Source organism: Neoarius graeffei, chromosome 23 (genome assembly GCF_027579695.1).
Source record: "Neoarius graeffei isolate fNeoGra1 chromosome 23, fNeoGra1.pri, whole genome shotgun sequence".
Classification (NCBI taxonomy): domain Eukaryota; kingdom Metazoa; phylum Chordata; class Actinopteri; order Siluriformes; family Ariidae; genus Neoarius; species Neoarius graeffei.
Window position 1 is genome coordinate 5,974,809 of NC_083591.1, and position 20,299 is coordinate 5,995,107.

At 40.3% G+C, this 20,299-nt stretch overlaps 1 protein-coding gene across 2 annotated transcripts in view; it reads right to left on the minus strand.

Annotated features, from left to right (window-relative positions):
* Positions 1-20,299, minus strand: part of pip4k2ab (phosphatidylinositol-5-phosphate 4-kinase, type II, alpha b) — a 48,192-nt gene that overhangs the window by 24,451 nt on the left and 3,442 nt on the right. The window lies entirely within an intron of this gene.

The window sequence follows — 20,299 nt, forward strand, 5'->3', positions numbered from 1 at the left end:
GTACTGCCACTTTTTGAAAGAATGTCCCTGATTTTAATGTAGGTCTGACGGAGTTTCTTCACTTTTAGCCGACATTGTTCTGGGGAGCGCGTGAACCCCTTCTCCTTCATTTTCTCATTGAATACAGCAAACACGTCGGCATTTTTGTGTGTTCTCTCCAAAAGCTCAGATATGTGGACATCTGCCCATATATCCACAAGGGTACGCGTTTCTTCCTCGGCCCACGTTTGCCCCCTACTCATTTTTTGTACTCTGTAGTCTAGCCTGAATGACTGAACGACTGTAGTAAGGTTCCCTTGACAACCGAAACAGTGTTTGCACTTTGCGGTGGAGTGTCAAGACTCTGTTTCCCATAATGCTCGACAAACGACGGAAGCTCCCGAGGTACAAAAAAGCAAAACTGTCGGATTAGGTCCGGTCTGCTTTCACACCTCCAAAAGGTCCGCACCAGAGTTCCTTTAGTCCGGACCGAGTCCGACCTTGCAGCTCGGTCTCGGTCCGCTTGTTTGGTCCGGACCAGAGTTCGGTGGTTTGTATTCAGACCAACCCAAAAGGTCCGGACCAAGGGAAATTTGGTTCGTTTGGTCCGGACCAAACAACGTAGGTGTGAATACGCCCTTAAACATTTTTAACCCAATCGCTTTTCTCAGAAAAGTTTGCTACTTCGCAGAGATGAAAAGCTGCTCAGGCCAATTTTCTTTCCTAAACGCCTGCAAACACAACCATCTTCTGTTGGCTTGGAAAGGTGTCCGAGTTGACAGTAGGCGTTAAAAACCAAATGTTTTAATGAACACTTTTTCGATTCTGATACTTGAAAGCACAAAACATCAGTTTAGAAAACAGACTGGTTTGCGCTTAAAAATATTCGGACACAATGACAGAATAGTACTGGCTGCCTGTACAGCAATTTTGGTGTTTGCCCCTCGAGTGCTCTAGCACCAACAACAGGGCAAATTTTGACATTCAGTTAACAATGGTTTTGTTTTTTGTTTTTTTCACCCACCTATTCCTTCTTCCTAAAAAGTTTTATCCAATCATCAAAAAATTTGCATCACAGCATTATTAAACCAACTCGAACAAAACTTCTTTCGCAGGTTTTTGATACGTGGGATGGTTTGTTCAGAACATGCAAACCAAATTGAAAACAGGAAGTGAAAACACATCTCGGCAGCGGAGCGATCGATTCAGACCAATTACTGTATGTAATGCCACACACTCAACCCGCAGTAAGTGTTTTGGACACGCACAGGTCGCAGGGTTTGGTAGCTCGCAGCCGTGCTGCACCGAACCTGGGGGAAAGTTTGGGGGAGAAGTACAGGCAAAGTACTTGTCAAGTACAGGTTGCATTCGGCAGAGGACAAGAGAGAGGAAGTGACCGGGAAAAGATGGGACAGAGGCCACCGCCTCGCGTTCTGACATCGGTGTTCCTGTATTAGCAAAGCCAATATCACTTCGTGCTGCTCCTCAGCTTCTATCATCTGCCTATAAAGGTCCAACTCCCTCAGTCGTTGCAGCGGTATGGCGACAGCCATCTTCTTCCCTTCTACAATGCTACACGCTACATGATCGGTTCCTTGGTTCCTCCTCAATATACAACCCCGATTCCAAAAAAGTTGGGACAAAAGTACAAATTGTAAATAAAAACGGAATGCAATAATTTACAAATCTCAAAAACTGATATTGTATTCACAATAGAACATAGACAACATATCAAATGTCGAAAGTGAGACATTTTGAAATTTCATGCCAAATATTGGCTCATTTGAAATTTCATGACAGCAACACATCTCAAAAAAGTTGGGACAGGGGCAATAAAAGGCTGGAAAAGTTAAAGGTACAAAAAAGGAACAGCTGGAGGATCAAATTGCAACTCATTAGGTCAATTGGCAATAGGTCATTAACATGACTGGGTATAAAAAGAGCATCTTGGCAGATTCTACCATAACTGGATCCATTAACCACTTGCCCACAAAATAAGAAATTTTTCTTGTCCTTTTTTCAGTGAGGTAATATTTTCAAGATTGAAAATATGGTATTTGGTCTTCTAAAACAGCACGTCATTTAAAAATACACTGAGTATATCAATAAAAGATTTTTAAAGAATAAAGTTCTATTTCTTTGACATATCTGACAGACATAACTCCCATTTTAAAAATCCCTTTCATTATCCCTGTTGCTATCGTCAGTGAATTTCTGTCAGATGACCTGACGATAGACTCAGCCATTATGGATCTTTGGTAGTTATTGTGTGGAAGCAGGCTTTATCATTTTTGGGTGTCAACAGATAGAGTTGAAATAGATTAACAGCGAAAAAACTATTTCGTTCACGAGAGAAGCCCACAGTTATTTTTAAAAAATGCTATCGTCAGTCTGTCAGTCAAACGCACCTGACGATAGCAAAATTCAAGCCCTCACCACGCACATGTTGACTGACGCAAAGAGGAAATTCTACTGCGCATGATTTTTGTGACAGCAGACATTTACTTCCGGGCAAGACTTGGAGTTCTGAGAGCTAGATTTCATCAAATAAATCAAGGTAAGATTTTCAGTCAGCTATCCTGACGATAGAAATTTTTGACGATGGAAACATTGAGAATATATTTGTGCATTCATATTTAAATTTTTCTGGAGGAAAACTATCGTAAGTTGAGATAAATCAGAGCCACTTGCGACCCTTTCAGCTGACAGGCCATTTCAATGTGTTATTTCCCCGCAAAAGTGACACAGTCGTGTCTATCGTCACTGTTCTGACAATTATTGTTGATATTTCAATTTTGAAAATAAATTTTATCTTTATTTCAATATTTTATTTTATTATTTGGGTCTAGTGATGAGGTATTTAATATTATTACTAAATTTGTCAGATTAATAATGTAAGAAACAGTTTTGTTGCTATTGTCATCTAGAGTGTCTGTCAGAATATGATGGTAGACGTTAGTTTGTCTGTCAGATTTTGATGATAGAAACCGATGTGTTTCTATTGGCATTTAGCATGTCTGTCATGTCAGGCTTTTATTAATTAGTTACCAGGACTACTGTCCTAAAATTTACTGTGAATGTCCAAGACCCCAAATGCTACTAGAAAATCTTAATAGAATGATCAAAATAATCAATTCAGCAATTTAAGGAGATGGGACTTAACTGGCCTCTGTTATGGTAGAATCTGCCTCTGGAGTGGCAGCGGCTCTCAGAAGTAAAGATGGGAAGAGGATCACCAATCCCCCTAATTCTGCGCCGATAAATAGTGGAGCAATATCAGAAAGGAGTTCGACAGTGTAAAATTGCAAAGAGTTTGAACATATCATCATCTACAGTTTGAACATATATCATCAAAAGATTCAGAGAATCTGGAAGAATCTCTGTGCGTAAGGGTCAAGGCCGGAAAACCATACTGGGTGCCCGTGATCTTCGGGCCCTTAGACGGCACTGCATCACATACAGGCATGCTTCTGTATTGGAAACCACAAAATGGGCTCAGGAATATTTCCAGAGAACATCATCTGTGAACACAATTCACCGTGCCATCCGCGGTCGCCAGCTAAAACTCTATAGTTCAAAGAAGGAGCCGTATCTAAACATGATCCAGAAGCGCAGACGTCTTCTCTGGGCCAAGGCTCATTTAAAATGGACTGTGGCAAAGTGGAAAACTGTTCTGTGGTCAGACGAATCAAAATGTGAAGTTCTTTATGGAAATCAGAGACGCCGTGTCATTCGAACTAAAGAGGAGAAGGATGACCCAAGTTGTTATCAGCGCTCAGTTCAGAAGCCTGCATCTCTGATGGTATGGGGTTGCATTAGTGCGTGTGGCATGGGCAGCTTACACATCTGGAAAGACACCATCAATGCTGAAAGGTATATCCAGGTTCTAGAGCAACACATGCTCCCGTCCAGATGACGTCTCTTTCAGGGAAGACCTTGCATTTTCCAACATGACAATGCCAAACCACATACTGCATCAATTACAGCATCATGGCTGCGTAGAAGAAGGGTCCGGGTACTGAACTGGCCAGCCTGCAGTCCAGATCTTTCACCCATAGAAAACATTTGGCGCATCATAAAATGGAAGATACGACAAAAAAGACCTAAGACAGTTGAGCAACTAGAATCCTACATTAGACAAGAATGGGTTAACATTCCTATCCTTAAACTTGAGCAACTTGTCTCCTCAGTCCCCAGACGTTTACAGACTGTTGTAAAGAGAAAAGGGGATGTCTCACAGTGGTAAACATCGCCTTGTCCCAACTTTTTTGAGATGTGTTGTTGTCATGAAATTTAAAAATCACCTAATTTTTCTCTTTAAATGATACATTTTCTCAGTTTAAACATTTGATATGTCATTTATGTTCTATTCTGAATAAAACATGGAATTTTGAAACTTCCACATCATTGCATTCCGTTTTTATTTACAATTTGCACTTTGTCCCAACTTTTTTGGAATCGGGGTTGTATATACCCAGAGCCTTGCCCCTCGTGTCGCGTGTGCTGCAGGCACGCCACACATAGGGGTAGAAAGCGAGATGTATTTCTGTCTCGGGGGCCGCACAAATAGCAAGTATGGAATATTTCTGAGGCACGTCACTCGTACAATGATCGTGCGTCACTTGTGCGTCTTACTGTCCTCGCAAAAAGCCCCTACTAGCCACGCTGCTGACTTGGTTCAGGCGTACAAAAGGAGTCTGGGTACTGTACGTAGTGTATGTGTTCTTGATTTTTCGCAAGACCCGTAGAATTTGCATGTGTAGGACCAAAACTCTCCATGGCCAGTCTGCGACCTTCTATGGCGCTGAACACACGCAAGTCTCAAGCGCGGTTTTGCCAAATTTTTTTCCGTAGTAGCACGTACAGCGGGCTGTGAGTGTGGTTTGAGTAAAAGATCATGTCCGAAAGAACTCCAAGATGTTTTGTCTAAATTCGCCACTAGGATGTACTATAATTCACGAATTAGTAAAACTGCTGGATGTAGTTCAAAGTTCATCCTGTGCCAGAACCTGGTATTCCCAGGTAGTCTCCTGTCCCAGAACTAACCAGGCCCTTGAGGCGCATTGGGTGGTGCCAATCTCCGTTTCAGTAGCCCTCAGCCTCTCGCCTATTATAAGAGATATTTCTGTGTTGATAAGAAATAGAGAACATAGAGCATATTTAACCCAGGGGCTAAACCAGTCTAGTCTCCTTCCTGTTTCAAAACAACATCAGAGTGCCCAAGCGGATATTACTTCTAGACTTTCTGTAAAGCTAGCTCTTCTGAACATTAGATCACTTTCAAACAAGTCATTTTTAATTAATGATCTTATTTGCAAACACAATCTTGATTTTTTGCTTCTAACTGAAACATTGCTGGATCAAGCAAAGAGTGCTACCACCCTTATTGAAGCAGCGCCCCCAAATTTTAATTTCATGAGTGCTACCCGACATGGGAAAGGTGGAGGGATCGCAAATATATTGAAAGCCTCTTTTCAATGTAAACAGTCCTCACTTGGTGATTTTACATCCTATTAACTATTTACAGGCCTCCAAGACATTCAGCCAAAATTTTTCTGGAAGAGTTTGGTGAACTGTTGTCAGTCATTTGCTTAGAGTTTGACTGTCTTATTATCTCATCTCATTATCTCTAGCCGCTTTATCCTGTTCTACAGGGTCGCAGGCAAGCTGGAGCCTATCCCAGCTGACTACGGGCGAAAGGCGGGGTACACCCTGGACAAGTCGCCAGGTCATCACAGGGCTCTGTCTTATTATATCTGGGGATTTTAACTTGCATGTAGATAATCCTGAAAACACATGCCAGAGAACTACTTGCACTTATTGACAACTTCAACCTAGTACAACATGTACAGGAGCCGACCCACTCTCGTGGTCATACCCTTGACCTCGTTATTGCAAAGGGTCTTACTGTTTCTACTACTGTTGTTGACCTGGCCTTATCTGATCATTTCTATGTCTTCTCTGATGTTTCTATGTCCCCTCACATTCAGAACAGCTCAACGACTATAGGTAGGAGAGTCATAAACGACAACACGTGTTCTCTTTGAGCAAGCTCTCTCACGGATCTCAACTAAAATGTCAGACTCTGTAGACGACTTACTGGAAATTTTTAATTTAAATATGACCCAAATTACGGATGATATTGCTCCATTCAAAATCAAAAGAGTCAATGACAAGCAGAAAGCACCATGGAAGCAATACCCAGCTGTTAAACTGCTAAAGAGAGAATGTAGGAAGACTGAAAGAAAATGGCGCAAATCTAAACTTCACATCCATTATCAAATCCATAAAGAGATGCTTTGTAAATATAATTATGAAATTGGTAAAGCAAGACAGTCTTTCTTCTCCAACATCATCAACAGGAGTATGAACAATACCCGTGTGCTATTTTCAACAGTAGAGAAGCTAACTAATCCCCCACCACAATTAGCACCTGAACTTCTCAGTTAATAAATGCAATGAGTTTGCATCCTTCTTCAAAGGTAAAATTGATAAAATACGGCAGAATATTGCTCATAATATATCTCAGTTGCAAATAACTGAAAAGCTGCAATCACCAGTGACACAGACAGACAATTTCAACACAGAATTTTGTTTGATTGATTATGAGACTCTTGAAAAAAACTGTACAAAATCTCAGTTCCTCAACATCTGAATTGGACATTCTGTCCACCAACTTTTTTAAGTCTGTTCTTAACCTCATAATTACAGATGTGCTTCAGATCATAAATACATCCCTAGAGACTGGCATTTTTCCTGTGTCCCTGAAAAAAGCCGTTGTAAAGCCCCTACTTAAAAAGAATAATCTGAATGCTTCAGTATTGAACAACTCCAGGCCAATATCAAATCTACCATTCATCGGGAAAATCCTTGAAAAAATTGTCTTCAATCAATTAACTGCCTTTTTGATATCAAACAGCTGCTTTGATAACTTTCAGTCAGGATTTCGTGCCAATCACAGCACTGAAACAGCGCTGATTAAAGTTATAAATGACATACATTTTAATACTGATGCAGGCAAAACATCGGTCCTGGTGTTACTGGACCTCAGTGCAGCTTTTGATACTGTTGATCACAACATACTGCTATATCGACTTGAACACTGGGTTGGGTTGACTGGTAAAGTTATCAATTGGTTAAAATCATACTTAAAAGATAGAAGCTTCTTTGTTACCATGGGAAATTGTACCTCAACATCAATGTCCTTGACCTGTGGTGTCCCCCAGGGGTCAATCCTTGGACCATTACTATTCAACCTTTATATGCTCCCACTTGGACAAATTATCAAGAACAACTCAATTTTGTATCACTGCTATGCAGATGATACCCAAATTTACTTTGCTCCATCACCTAATGATTATGCCCCCCCTTGAATGTCTCTACTGGTGTATCGACCAAATCAACAACTGGATGTTTCAAAATTTTCTTCAGCTGAACACAGATAAAACAGAAGTAATTCTATTTGGGAAAAAAGATGAAAGACTCAGGATTACCCCTATTCTTGACACAAAGGGGATTAAAACAAAAGATATGGTTAAAATCTTGGTGTTTTCATTGACAGCGAGCTAAACTTTGACAGTCACATGAAATCAATCACTAAATCGGCATTTTATCACCTAAAAACATTTCCAAACTAAGAGGACTTATGTCAAAAAATGATCTGGAAAAACTTATACATGCCTTCATCTCTAGTAGGGTTGACTACTGCAATGGCCTTTTCACAGGCCTGCCAAAAAAGACCATCAAACGACTTCAGCTGGTTCAAAATGCAGCGGCTGGGGTTCTCACACGAACAAAAAGAACAGAGCACATTACTCCAATTCTAAGGTCCCTTCACTGGCTTCCAGTAAGCTACAGAATTGACTTTAAAGCATTGCTGCTGGTGTACAAATCTCTAAATGGTACAGGGCCCAATTACCTCTCTGATATGTTGCAGCGGCCTAACCCAATCAGATCTGCCAGATCGCAGCAGCAAAATTTACTGGTAAAACCTGTTGTTAAAACAAAGTGTGGTGAAGCAGCTTTTAGCTACTATGCAGTACAGCTATGGAACCAACTCCCAGAGGACATCAAAAATGCTCCTGCTGTTGGCCGCTTCAAATCTAGACTAAAGACCAAGCTGTTCTCAGATGCTTTCTGCTAACTGATAAATGTCATTATCTTTACGTTTTAAACTTTACTTAACTTTTACAGTCTTTACATGTTTTTAATTTTACTTAACTTTTATTCCATTTTATTCTGCTGTTTTTTACTGAACTTTTACTTCATTTTATTCCTTTATTTCTACTATTGCTTAATTCTCATATTTTTATTTTTCTCTCTTCTTCCCCCTTTATTTTATGTAATTTAATTTTTTATTGTTTACTGTTTTGCCTTTACCTCTGTAAAGCACATTGAACTGCCACTGTGTATGAAATGTGCTATAGAAATAAACTTGCCTTGCCTATTACATCACTAGGGTTACAGTGGAACTGCAAGCGTTTGACTCCTTACTCGCATCTGTATTGCGGCGCCTTGCCAGTTGGTACCATTTTGATAATGGCCTTTTGGTATGACCCAACCGCGTGTAGAACTCGTGATCTTCCAGTTGAGAAGCGGACACGCTAACCACTAGCCCAGCTCGCTGTGTACCCGATGTAGTATTGCCATCAAATTTAATACGTCTCCTTGGAAAATATGATGGTCCCAATGGTTTCTTTTCTTCTTTCATCACTGAGTGGTCGGGGCCAGAAAGTGCTTGGCCCCCTATTCTTATTAAATGATAGCAAAATAACCAGATTAATTTATCTTCATCAAATGCTTTATCCTGGTGAGGCTCAAAGGCATTAAAGCGAGTGTGATGCGTCATGAGCATTAGCATTCAGTCCAACGCCTCACACTGTCCTACAGAATGTCCTACAGCTCACATACCACGCTCCTCCAAGGAAGTAGTGTCAGTCCTTCCAAGTATTTGCACCACAGATTTTACTGAGGAAATGATCAAAGGCGTCAAATCATAATGCATGTGCCTCTTTTTATATAATGCTATTAAAAAATATCTAATGTACACGAAGAAGGAATTGTGACGCATTCATGAGCTCTATCTTTTCTAATCTTCATGTGTAATGTGTGTGGAATTATCTCAGTGGGTGGTAAGCTGCCTACTATCAAAACTCCAGGACAAAAACATAATAATAATAATAATAATAATAATTAAATACTGTGAATAAAACACTGGAATACTTGCTGTGAAACAGGAAGTGGGTCTTTGTAATTACATTCAAAGTGGATTATTATGTCATGTAGTGGCTCGAATCCTCCTGATAGTTATAAACGCTTACAGGGCTTTTAAACGTGTTGGATTTTTTTCCCCCAGCTGCTAGCTCACATTTTACATCTTATGGGAATTGGCTGCAAGGATCACAGTGAAGCTTCGGTAATTGAAAAATGTTCCAAGATTGAAAAACACTGAGTGACGAGAAGAATTTTTATTTTTTATTCTCATGAGCAATCAGTTTAGGGGCAAACGTGAAAAACAAGTTAGAGACTGAATATTAGAAAATTATGATGTGTCGAATTTAAAAAAATAAATAAATAATTGTATTGCTAATATTTGTGATACCAGTAAAAAATAACTTCTCATTTTAGATAGCAAGCTAGCTGATCCTAAAGAGAACTAGGAAGGCAAGTTGTGTAACCACTCTTACATAATACAGAAAAGGAAAAAGCAAAAGGTTTTGTCATCTGATGATGATTATTATTTGTTTGTTACAGACTGCAGAAAGATGATCATTCGACAAAATTTGACACGGAGTGCCTTTTTGGATATTAACCAATACAATTCGCACTAGCTGCTGCATCGTATTTGGGATACGAGTTCCTCCTTTTTATCTATTTAGATTCCACTTTATACTCCCTTATGCAATCATACACCTCTGCGCCAAACTAGGAATGAAAGAAAGAGAGCTTCATTGGCTTTGGCGGGAGGGATTAAAAAAAAGAGAGAGAGAGAAAATGGGTAATGTGCCAGAAGGAAAAAAGATCAACGAAGAGCTGAAAAGGCATGAAATAAGGAGCCAAAGTAAAGGATAAACCTGGACACAGAGCAGCTTGAAAGAAGCAGTAAGTGGGTGCTGATCAAGGAGGAAGCGCTCTAATAACGTAATTAATACCCACACCAGAGGCAAAGCAGCAAAGCATTAATCAGACCAAAACATGGCACTGTGACCGGCTGTGCCGAAAACACTGCAATTACAACAAAACCACAACAGCAGGTTATAAAACCACTGCCTCTCATTGGGACAGAACGCCGTCATCAGTCTTACGCCTATCTCCAATTAGATTGCTTTTGCATCCGGAAAGCATAATTAGAAAAGCATCCAAAACAGACTGCCTGCTGAAGAGTAATATAAGACAGAGATTTATTTCCTCTGCTCTGAAAGGCAGAAGTGGAGTCTAAGCGGTAGTTATGGCTCCAGTCTCCAGGGTCAGAGAGAGAATTAGTCAGCCATTTCTCTGGGCCAACTCTCATCCAGTCGCTCTGCATATGCCAGGCTGTTTTTTTTTTTTTTAAAGAGTGAGAGACAGAGAGAAAACCAAACTCAGGAAGGCCGTAGCTGGCACTCTGAATGAGAATCTGAGTTCGCTGTTCAAAAGCACTTTCTCCCCAGATAAGGACGTGGGATTGAAAGGCTTGTGAAGTGGATACACAAACAAGTCGTCTGCATATGCCCACGCTTGTGTCATCTCTGCTAGTCTTTCGTTCAGTACGGTAGAATACCCTGCAGCATTTTAGCATATATTATTGACTTCACTTAGACCAAGTACTTATATCTGCACAGTCGATGAATTTCTTACTCAGGCAGAATTTTCATGCTGCGGCCATGTTGATGCTTTTGTTATGGATACAAGACAGAAACGTTATTTTAGAACAAGTCACTTGGGGCCGCTGTGCTTGTAAAAGGATAATATGGGGGGAAATGCGCTTAAAGGAGAACTGAAGTCATTTTTAAACTTGCTTTATTTCTTAATTAACGTGTTATTCAATTACGTTTTTGGTTTTAGTAACCTTATATCGTGACTCGTATTGGCAGCTGATTGCAATTAAACATGATCCTTATCGGCCTATTCGGTTTTTAGCCGTGTTGAATTTAGTTTGTTTGGTCCACGGCAGGCGTCGCTTATCCGCACGATCTTCACCAGACTTGCGTGAGACTTCGAAACGTGAAGTGTCAGCCAGGTGTCAGTGTTGCTATTTTGAAAACTGTTTTCCAAATGAAATATTGCACAAAAACGAGTTTAAATGACGATTACTGCCTACTTTTTTCAAACTTTCCTGATTGCTATCAAAACAAACACAACTTCCGGCTTGATCACGTCAGCATTCGAAAGAGGGCGCGCGCGTCTTGTGACAACGTTGGTCACTTTGATTTCCACTGTACGTTTTACTTCCGTCCTACGATGTCTCGCACAGGTCTCAACGAATCTCGTTTACGGCCATTGCTTTGACATATGGACTGATATATTACAGAGCATATTTCAAACACTCAGAACTTGCTATAGCGGCGACAAAATAGCGATCAAAAATGCATTCCGATATTTAATAAAATGAGAATTTTGATTTTTTTTAAAATTGCCTTCAGTTCTCCTTTAATGGCCCCTCTGGCTCAGCTTTTAGCAGTGGGGGGGTGGGGTCTTACCAATGGGATGTGGTGTCAAATTTTATCTGTGATGGATGCTATTGACAGAGGTAAGGATGTATGGATTACAGTGGCAGTTTAGCTTTTTGGTTAATCTGCCAACATGTACATCAATAATAATAATAATAATAATAATAATAATAATAATAATAAATGCTTTAAGTGTTCTTCATACTTAAAGATATTTGCAAGAAACACATCTCCATTAAATCTCTTTCACCGTCAGTGTTTATCACATTGTTGTTACGTATGACTTGAAAAAGACAGCGTGGGTATGAGCAAAGGTGGTGCGCCGAGCCGAAAACAGAACCTCGTTTGATTTAGTTTTGGTGCTCTTATGAGCGTGCGCTAGATCTTACGTACGATAAATCACCTGAAGTAGCAATGTGATGTACTTACTAATACTACAGTAGCGGATTAAAAACACCTAATGGTTTTCAGTGTGGTTGTGCCCCTGCGCCGAGACACGGAGAAACACTGGACTAAGGCTACGTTCACACTGCAGGCTGAAGTGACTCAAATCCGATCTTTTCGCCCATATATGACCTGTATCCGATCTTTTATTGACAATATGAACGACACAGATCCGATTTTTTCAAATCCGACCCAGGCCGTTTGGATATGTGGTGCTAATTCCGATCCCTATCCGCTCTTTTCATATGTGACTTCAGTCTGAACCGCCAGGTCGCATTCATCCGACTTACACGTCATCAACAAGCCACAAACGTCACTATTCTGCGCTGAAGTAGGCGGCGGGTCTCTCAAAAAAGTTACAACAACATGGCGCATAATCACGGGCGCAGATAGAGGGTGGGACGAGTCATATTTAAATTTACCTCGCTCGGTCCCCCCTACTTATAGGGAGGAAAAAACGTCTATGCTGTCTTTCTTTGCATAAGGCAAACCTCACGGAAAAATCAAAAGACTAATTACCATTCGGTTTATTGAGGTGCACGGCAGTATATACATAGTTGCAACAACTCACATAAAACAAAACAAAGACTGATATTCGGTTGGTTGAGCTGCGCAGACCGCACAGGTTGCGAGCTCGAGCTTGGTTGCTATGGTTACTAACAACAAGTTTGACAGGCATATCGGGGTTGGGGTTGGTTTGCTGGCAGCTTTGTCCCCCCCCCCAGTTTTTTGTCCCCCCCAGTTCAAAAAACGTATCTGCGCCCCTGCGCATGACATCAATGCGAGGGACGCTTCGGGCTGTGAAGGTTCTGAATCTTCTCAATGGAAGGACGCAGAGGTTAGGGAGCTGATTTCCATTTGGGGGGATGCAGCTATTCAAGCTAGATTGGATGAGTCATACCGCAACCGGGCGGTTTTACTTCCGTAAACACTGGCCATGCTCACTGCGTGTGACGTCGTCGTATCCTGCAGTGCGCATGCGGAACACTTTTAGGTCGCTTTTCGTTCATACTGAGGATCACATACAAGTCGCATATATTTGTTAATGTGAACGACCTCACAAAAAAATCGGATTTCACAAAAAAATCGGAATTGAGCATTAAGCCTTGCAGTGTGAACGTAGCGTAAGAAACTTGATCAGATCTGAACGAGTCGCATTACTTAGGATGGCTGAGGCATGTTTCAAACAGCCAGTCATCATTTCATTGGCCAATCAGAAACAGAAAGGGATAATAATCAGAAAACAGGTGAAGCAAATCTATCCAGTAGCTGCTAATCTAATGACATTTTTGCTCCAAAAGATCACCGAACTGGATGGCTGTTAGGTCATTAGTTAGTTTGGCAGTTTGTATGTAAACTACGCTACAACAATACGATTTGTTATTTTCAGAGAGTACCATGAGTATGGTCAGTGCTTTAATAACACGACTTGACCAATAAATCCTGTCCTACGTGCAACAGTGAAAGGTCCACGAATTCACCCCAGAGAAATCTACATTCACAAATAGCCTACAAAGGGCCATGTCTATGCGTCATCGCTTAACAACTGGTGTTGGTGCATTTTCCAATTAAATAATCATCTTAGCACATTCACGGCACCTTCTTTAGAGCTGGAGTCAAATAATAAGGTTGCACTCTTGAAAACTACTCACGAAATTACATGTGGCTAATGAGATGTTCTTCTTATCTGAAATAAATCAAACCCAAAGAAATGGTTTCACTGATCTGATCGGACAAATTTACACTTACTGAAAAACATTTCAGAAACTGTACATTTATAAAGACGGATCGGTTTTTGTTATTGCGTTCAAGACTTTAAAAGAATAAAATGGTCTATGGTCCTTATGGAAGAGTAACTCAGAGAGTACAAGAACGATGCTAGATTGAACCATCACTTTTCCACTCAGTCACTGACAGGGAAATTAGTGCTGCGGAGAACTAGACCACTAATTGCTATTTGATTAATTTTCAATATCGATTTTTTTTAGATAAGCCAGCTAAATGAGGTGTGTGTTAGATTGATTTTTACATTAGATTGATTTTGATTGCTTGAAAACAATATTAAAAAAAAATCTACAAGCATTTAATAATTATGTTTTCTCGCTCAGGATAACACACTGATTTTTTTTTGTTGTTGGTGCTGTTGCTATTAAGTAATCAAGACCACAATTAGATATGACACATTAAAGGTACAGTCAGTGTTTTTCGTGCTGCCTGGCCTTCAACACCTGAACACTAACAGAAGAAGAGAACTTTCTGAACAGACTAGGAAGTTGATTGACAGGTGAGTAGAAATACTTACTTGTTCTGATATTACAACCCCGATTCCAAAAAAGTTGGGACAAAGTACAAATTGTAAATAAAAACAGAATGCAATGATGTGGAAGTTTCAAAATTCCACATTTTATTCAGAATAGAACATAGATGACATATCAAATGTTTAAACTGAGAAAATGTATCATTTAAAGAGAAAAATTAGGTGATTTTAAATTTCATGACAACAACACATCTCAAAAAAGTTGGGACAAGGCCATGTTTACCACTGTGAGACATCCCCTTTTCTCTTTACAACAGTCTGTAAACGTCTGGGGACTGAGGAGACAAGTTGCTCAAGTTTAGGGATAGGAATGTTAACCCATTTCTTGTCTAACGTAGGGTTCTAGTTGCTCAACTGTCTTAGGTCTTTTTTGTCGTATCTTCCGTTTTATGATGCGCCAAATGTTTTCTATGGGTGAAAGATCTGGACTGCAGGCTGGCCAGTTCAGTACCCGGACCCTTCTTCTACGCAGCCATGATGCTGTAATTGATGCAGTATGTGGTTTGGCATTGTCATGTTGGAAAATGCAAGGTCTTCCCTGAAAGAGATGTCGTCTGGATGGGAGCATATGTTGCTCTAGAACCTGGATATACCTTTCAGCATTGATGGTGTCTTTCCAGATGTGTAAGCTGCCCATGCCACACGCACTAATGCAACCCCATACCATCAGAGATGCAGGCTTCTGAACTGAGCGCTGATAACAACTCGGGTCGTCCTTCTCCTCTTTAGTCCGAATGACACTGCGTCCCTGATTTCCATAAAGAACTTCAAATTTTGATTCGTCTGACCACAGAACAGTTTTCCACTTTGCCACAGTCCATTTTAAATGAGCCTTGGCCCAGAGAAGACGTCTGCGCTTCTGGATCACGTTTAGATACGGCTTCTCCTTTGAACTATAGAGTTTTAGCTGGCAACGGCGGATGGCACGGTGAATTGTGTTCACAGATAATGTTCTCTGGAAATATTCCTGAGCCCATTTTGTGATTTCCAATACAGAAGCATGCCTGTATGTGATGCAGTGCCGTCTAAGGGCCCGAAGATCACGGGCACCCAGTATGGTTTTCCAGCCTTGATCCTTACACACAGAGATTCTTCCAGATTCTCTGAATCTTTTGATGATATTATGCACTGTAGATGATTATATGTTCAAACTCTTTGCAATTTTACACTGTCGAACTCCTTTCTGATATTGCTCCACTATTTGTCGGCACAGAATTAGGGGGATTGGTGATCCTCTTCCCATCTTTACTTCTGAGAGCCGCTGCCACTCCAAGATGCTCTTTTTATACCCAGTCATGTTAATGACCTATTGCCAATTGACCTAATGAGTTGCAATTTGGTCCTCCAGCTGTTCCTTTTTTGTACCTTTAACTTTTCCAGCCTCTTATTGCCCCTGTCCCAACTTTTTTGAGATGTGTTGCTGTCATGAAATTTCAAATGAGCCAATATTTGGCATGAAATTTCAAAATGTCTCACTTTCGACATTTGATATGTTGTCTATAGGGGTTTTCACACGGCAAATATTTGCATCGATGCGGCACAGGTGTATTTTGTTGCGATATATCTTACACCGGTGTAAATTTTGTGGAGCGTTCACACGTCACAACCCTGCTTACTAGAGAGAAGCGTGTTAGCACTGGTGCAGCCCCACTTGCGGTCACACGGCAGTTTTTGCGACCGTGCTATACGAATGAACCCTTTATTGTCACTGTTACCAGTGAAACTGACCATCAACCTGTCCTTACAGAGGGGGAACAGGACAGGAAGACAGGGATAAAAGAAAAAGAAACACAGTAGTAACATGAGGAATGAAAGATTATTACTATACGATAGTAATCATGCGGAAATGAAATATGCGCATGTGTGAAAATGTACTTCCTTTTCCCGGTTGTCATGGCATCACCAAGCGCCGGGAAAACAACGTGGATGAAGACACCAGTGTTGCCAGATACTGCTGACGTTTTCCAGCCCAAAATATGTTCAAATCCGCCAAAATGCACTTAAAACCTCCCAATCTGGCAACACTGGAAGACACGCAGTTCTGTTGTTGTTGATATTCACCATTTTGGAAGCGCAATATACCAGGATGCAAATTATGCAATGCCCGTATGTAATCAACTCTCCTCACGCGTAGCAAGTCTACCCCTGTAGCGTTCAGACGTCCCATTTTATATCGGTGCTGCCCCGCAAACTAGCATTTACTCCGGAGTAAATTTCTTAAACCACCTCCCGAGCAGGGTTAGATTTGCACCGGTTTAAGCAGCTTTCAGGGGCTACACCGGTATAACTTTGTACCGTGTGAACGCTCTACCGGGGCAGCCCCGGTGCTACACCGGAGTAAAAGTTGCCGTGTGAACACCCCTTATGTTCTATTGTGAATACAATATCAGTTTGAGATTTGTAAGTTATTGCATTCCGTTTTTATTTACAATTTGTACTTTGTCCCAACTTTTTTGGAATCGGGGTTGTATCCTAACACGGCTTAATCATTTAACATAGCCGAGCTCTTAATGAGCTCTAAACGAGCTCTAAACAACAGAGTAAAGAATAACTCACCTGGAGTCAACGATATCAATTTTTAATTTATTAACGAATAAAACGTCATACTTTTTAACAATTTCTATTAACATTTAACGTTGTGGAACATCCCCGGTACAAGTACAGGACATTATATGAATTATAAAACCAATCGGATGCAAGAATTCATCATCACTGTGGTATAAATGAAATTCGAGAAGACATATTAAACGTTTATGCGTGTCAGAGCACTATCCTCTGTCCGAAATCGTAAGGAGTGTCTGTCGTGATCATGTTTATCTAGCTAATATCATTTCTCACGTTTAATTTTTCTGTACTCTATATCTGCATCCATATCCATTTTAAAGTGGGTAGAAATGCAATTTTCGAGAACCATTAAGGTTATAAACTGCTTAACTTTATTACACGAGAGGCAGTAAGAGCACTTGTTCTTTTTCTCCCTGTCGATTTTTTTTTATATGAGAAAAAAAGCCATATTGTGATTTTTAATGACACTTCTGAACCATTAGGGAGTTGTTTCATCACTGAGTTTGATCTGCACTTTATGCAAAATCCCACAAACATTGTCACCAGTGACATTCTCGATAAAACCTCAGAACGTTTGTGAAAAGCTTCACAGCTCGGGTAAAAGAAACAGAATGCAACACATGCAGCTTCTTCGCACGTCTGCACAGGCCTCATAATACTGGCTGGCTACCGAGCATCCTGAAAAGCATTTCATCTTGGTCTTAGCACCACTATGCTCTCAGACGGAGTCCCCGGAGCCCAATTATCAGCTTGCTGGATACCTGGGAAATATTCCTCTCCTTAATAAAAAGCAGACAAGGCACCACTGTGCGATGCTAGAATGATCTTTTCTTACAGTCCTTGGAGTGTCCAGATCTCATGTACATACAGATGCAAGGCCCAGCACATCTGTCCAAAGAGATTCCAGGATATTTGACCTCTTGCGGCATGTAGAGATGGAGTAATGAGGGTGGTTAAGGCAGCACGACGTGAAGTCGTTATAAACGCTCTCTCTCTCTAAAACCGCCTGTTACTTTACCGAAAACCTTTCTATATTGGGAAACTTTGCAAAGCAAAGTTCCAACTTCTTCCATGAACATTATGACAATAAAGGTTTCCTAATAAAAAAAAAAGTCAACACATCAAACATTTTCCTTTTTACTTCGTTTAACAGCACTTCTTGAAAATCAATTTAATGTCTGCTGTATGAGTCCCTGTTTATGAGCCATAAAGAAACAATATATTAGAACGAGCGCATTAATATAAACCTGTCGTTAATGTTGCAGGCAGAACTAATCCACACAGCTTGAAGAAATCAACCGTGCTGCAGTATAACAAAATAACATGTCTTACAGATGTTACACAAGCACCACAATCTGATTTTCAAGGATTTCACAAAAGGCATAGGCTATTGCATGTTACTTTTTATACGATATACATCAGACCTGGGCATTTTACGGCCCGCAGGCCGCATCCGGCCCTTTGGTTCATTCTGACCGGCCCGCCTAAGGTTAATTAGAAATTACAAAATAAACGTATTTTCTAATTTTACCTCATGCATGGACTGAATGTGCATTGCTTTTATTTTGAAGTTGTGTTCAACAAAAACGCAATGCGCGCGACATGAACATGACATGAAATCCCACGAAACCTAATCCCGCGCTAACTACTTCCGTAATTTGTCCAGACCAACCACAAACTTGTACGTCATCCTTCAAACGGTCCAGCCAATCACATAGTGTGACGTCACCAGCAGGCGCCGGAGCCCGAGCCGATCTTTAGATCTGATACCTACACCGAATCGACGTTGTTGCGAGCAGGTCACAAGAAGACTTTAGCCCCCAAAATGTCCACAAAAAGAAGAAAGGTAGATGCCGAATGCAGGGCTTTCAACAAAACATGGACTGCTAAGTATTTATTTACTGAAGTCAGAGATAAAGCCGTGTGTTTAGTTTGCGGAGAGCAGATCCGAAAAACTGAAAAACACCAAATGAGGTGATTTAAACTACAAATGTGGGCATCATTATTATAATATGATGTATCTTGCTTGATATTTGGAGTAGAAAGACAATATTGTGATGTCTTTATTGTGTTTTGGGGTGAATGTGACTGAAAAAAAAAATGGTACAAACGTTCACATTTTGTTAACCATTGTTTTGGGAAATTTGATTGAATAAATGACATTTTTTGTAAGGCAACCTCGTTTTTTCCATACTCTTACCAGTCTTAGCAGCTTGTAAAAACAATGTTATTTACTGCTTTATATAAAGAAATATAATTAATATTGTGCAGAATTTAGTTCAGCCTTTTGGTCCGGCCCTCCACAAAATTTTCTGTTTCTCGTGTGGCCCCATGGAAAAAATAATTGCCCAACCCTGATATACATAAATGGCACTTGGAAAAAACAAACAAACTACAGACTAGAAACAAGAAGTCATCCTCTCACCAATCCGTCTCAGCACGGTTAGCATTAACAGTGATTGTTGCCATGCTATTGTTTATGAGTAGCTCTGATGTAGATAGTCAGATTTGAGTCGGCTTAAACGTCGTTATCAGAACAGACAGAAATACTGTATATCGTGTGTGTTGAATATCAAAGTTTATTGAGTAGTTAAGTTCACATGGCTTTCAAAATGAGAATTCATACGCGCTTTTTTTATTCGAAACACTTTCTGGAAATTTTTTTTTTTCCAGTCGGTATTCCAAAAAGACCGCAATCTCAAGATTTGGAAATATTGTCACTGAAATATAATCCAATGTGGAGTTGTGGATTATTTTCCTACAACAGCACAACCCATAATACAGGTACGCTGCGATGTGTGGATAGCGGGCTGCATTGGCTGGCCAACCATGCTGTTTGTCACAGTTTGCGCAGCTTTTCTGCTCATTATCCAAGAAGAACAGGTTCTCTTTTAGTACATTTTAATTTTTTTTTCAGTTCAGTTAATAAAGTGTAGGGTTTTTTTGCTGGTGAAATTTTCACCTTGATTTAATCGCTGATACACCACTTCGCAGATGAAAGCCTACAATTTAAACTAAGATGATGATTAATACCATTCCTTAGCTGTAATTTGCTAAAACTTTAAAGGAGAACTGAAGGCAAATTTTGTATGATCAAAATTCTATTTCTCATTTTATTAAATATCGGAATGCATTTTTGATCGCTATTTTGTCGCCGCTATAGCAAGTTACGGTATGAGTGTTTGAAATATGCTATGTAATATATCAGTCCGTATGTCAAGGCAACGGCCATAAACGAGATTCGTTGAGACCTGTGCGAGACATCGTAGGATGGAAATAAAACGTACAGCGGAAATCAAAGTGACCAACGTTGTCAAAAGACGCACGCGCCCTCTTTCGAATGCTG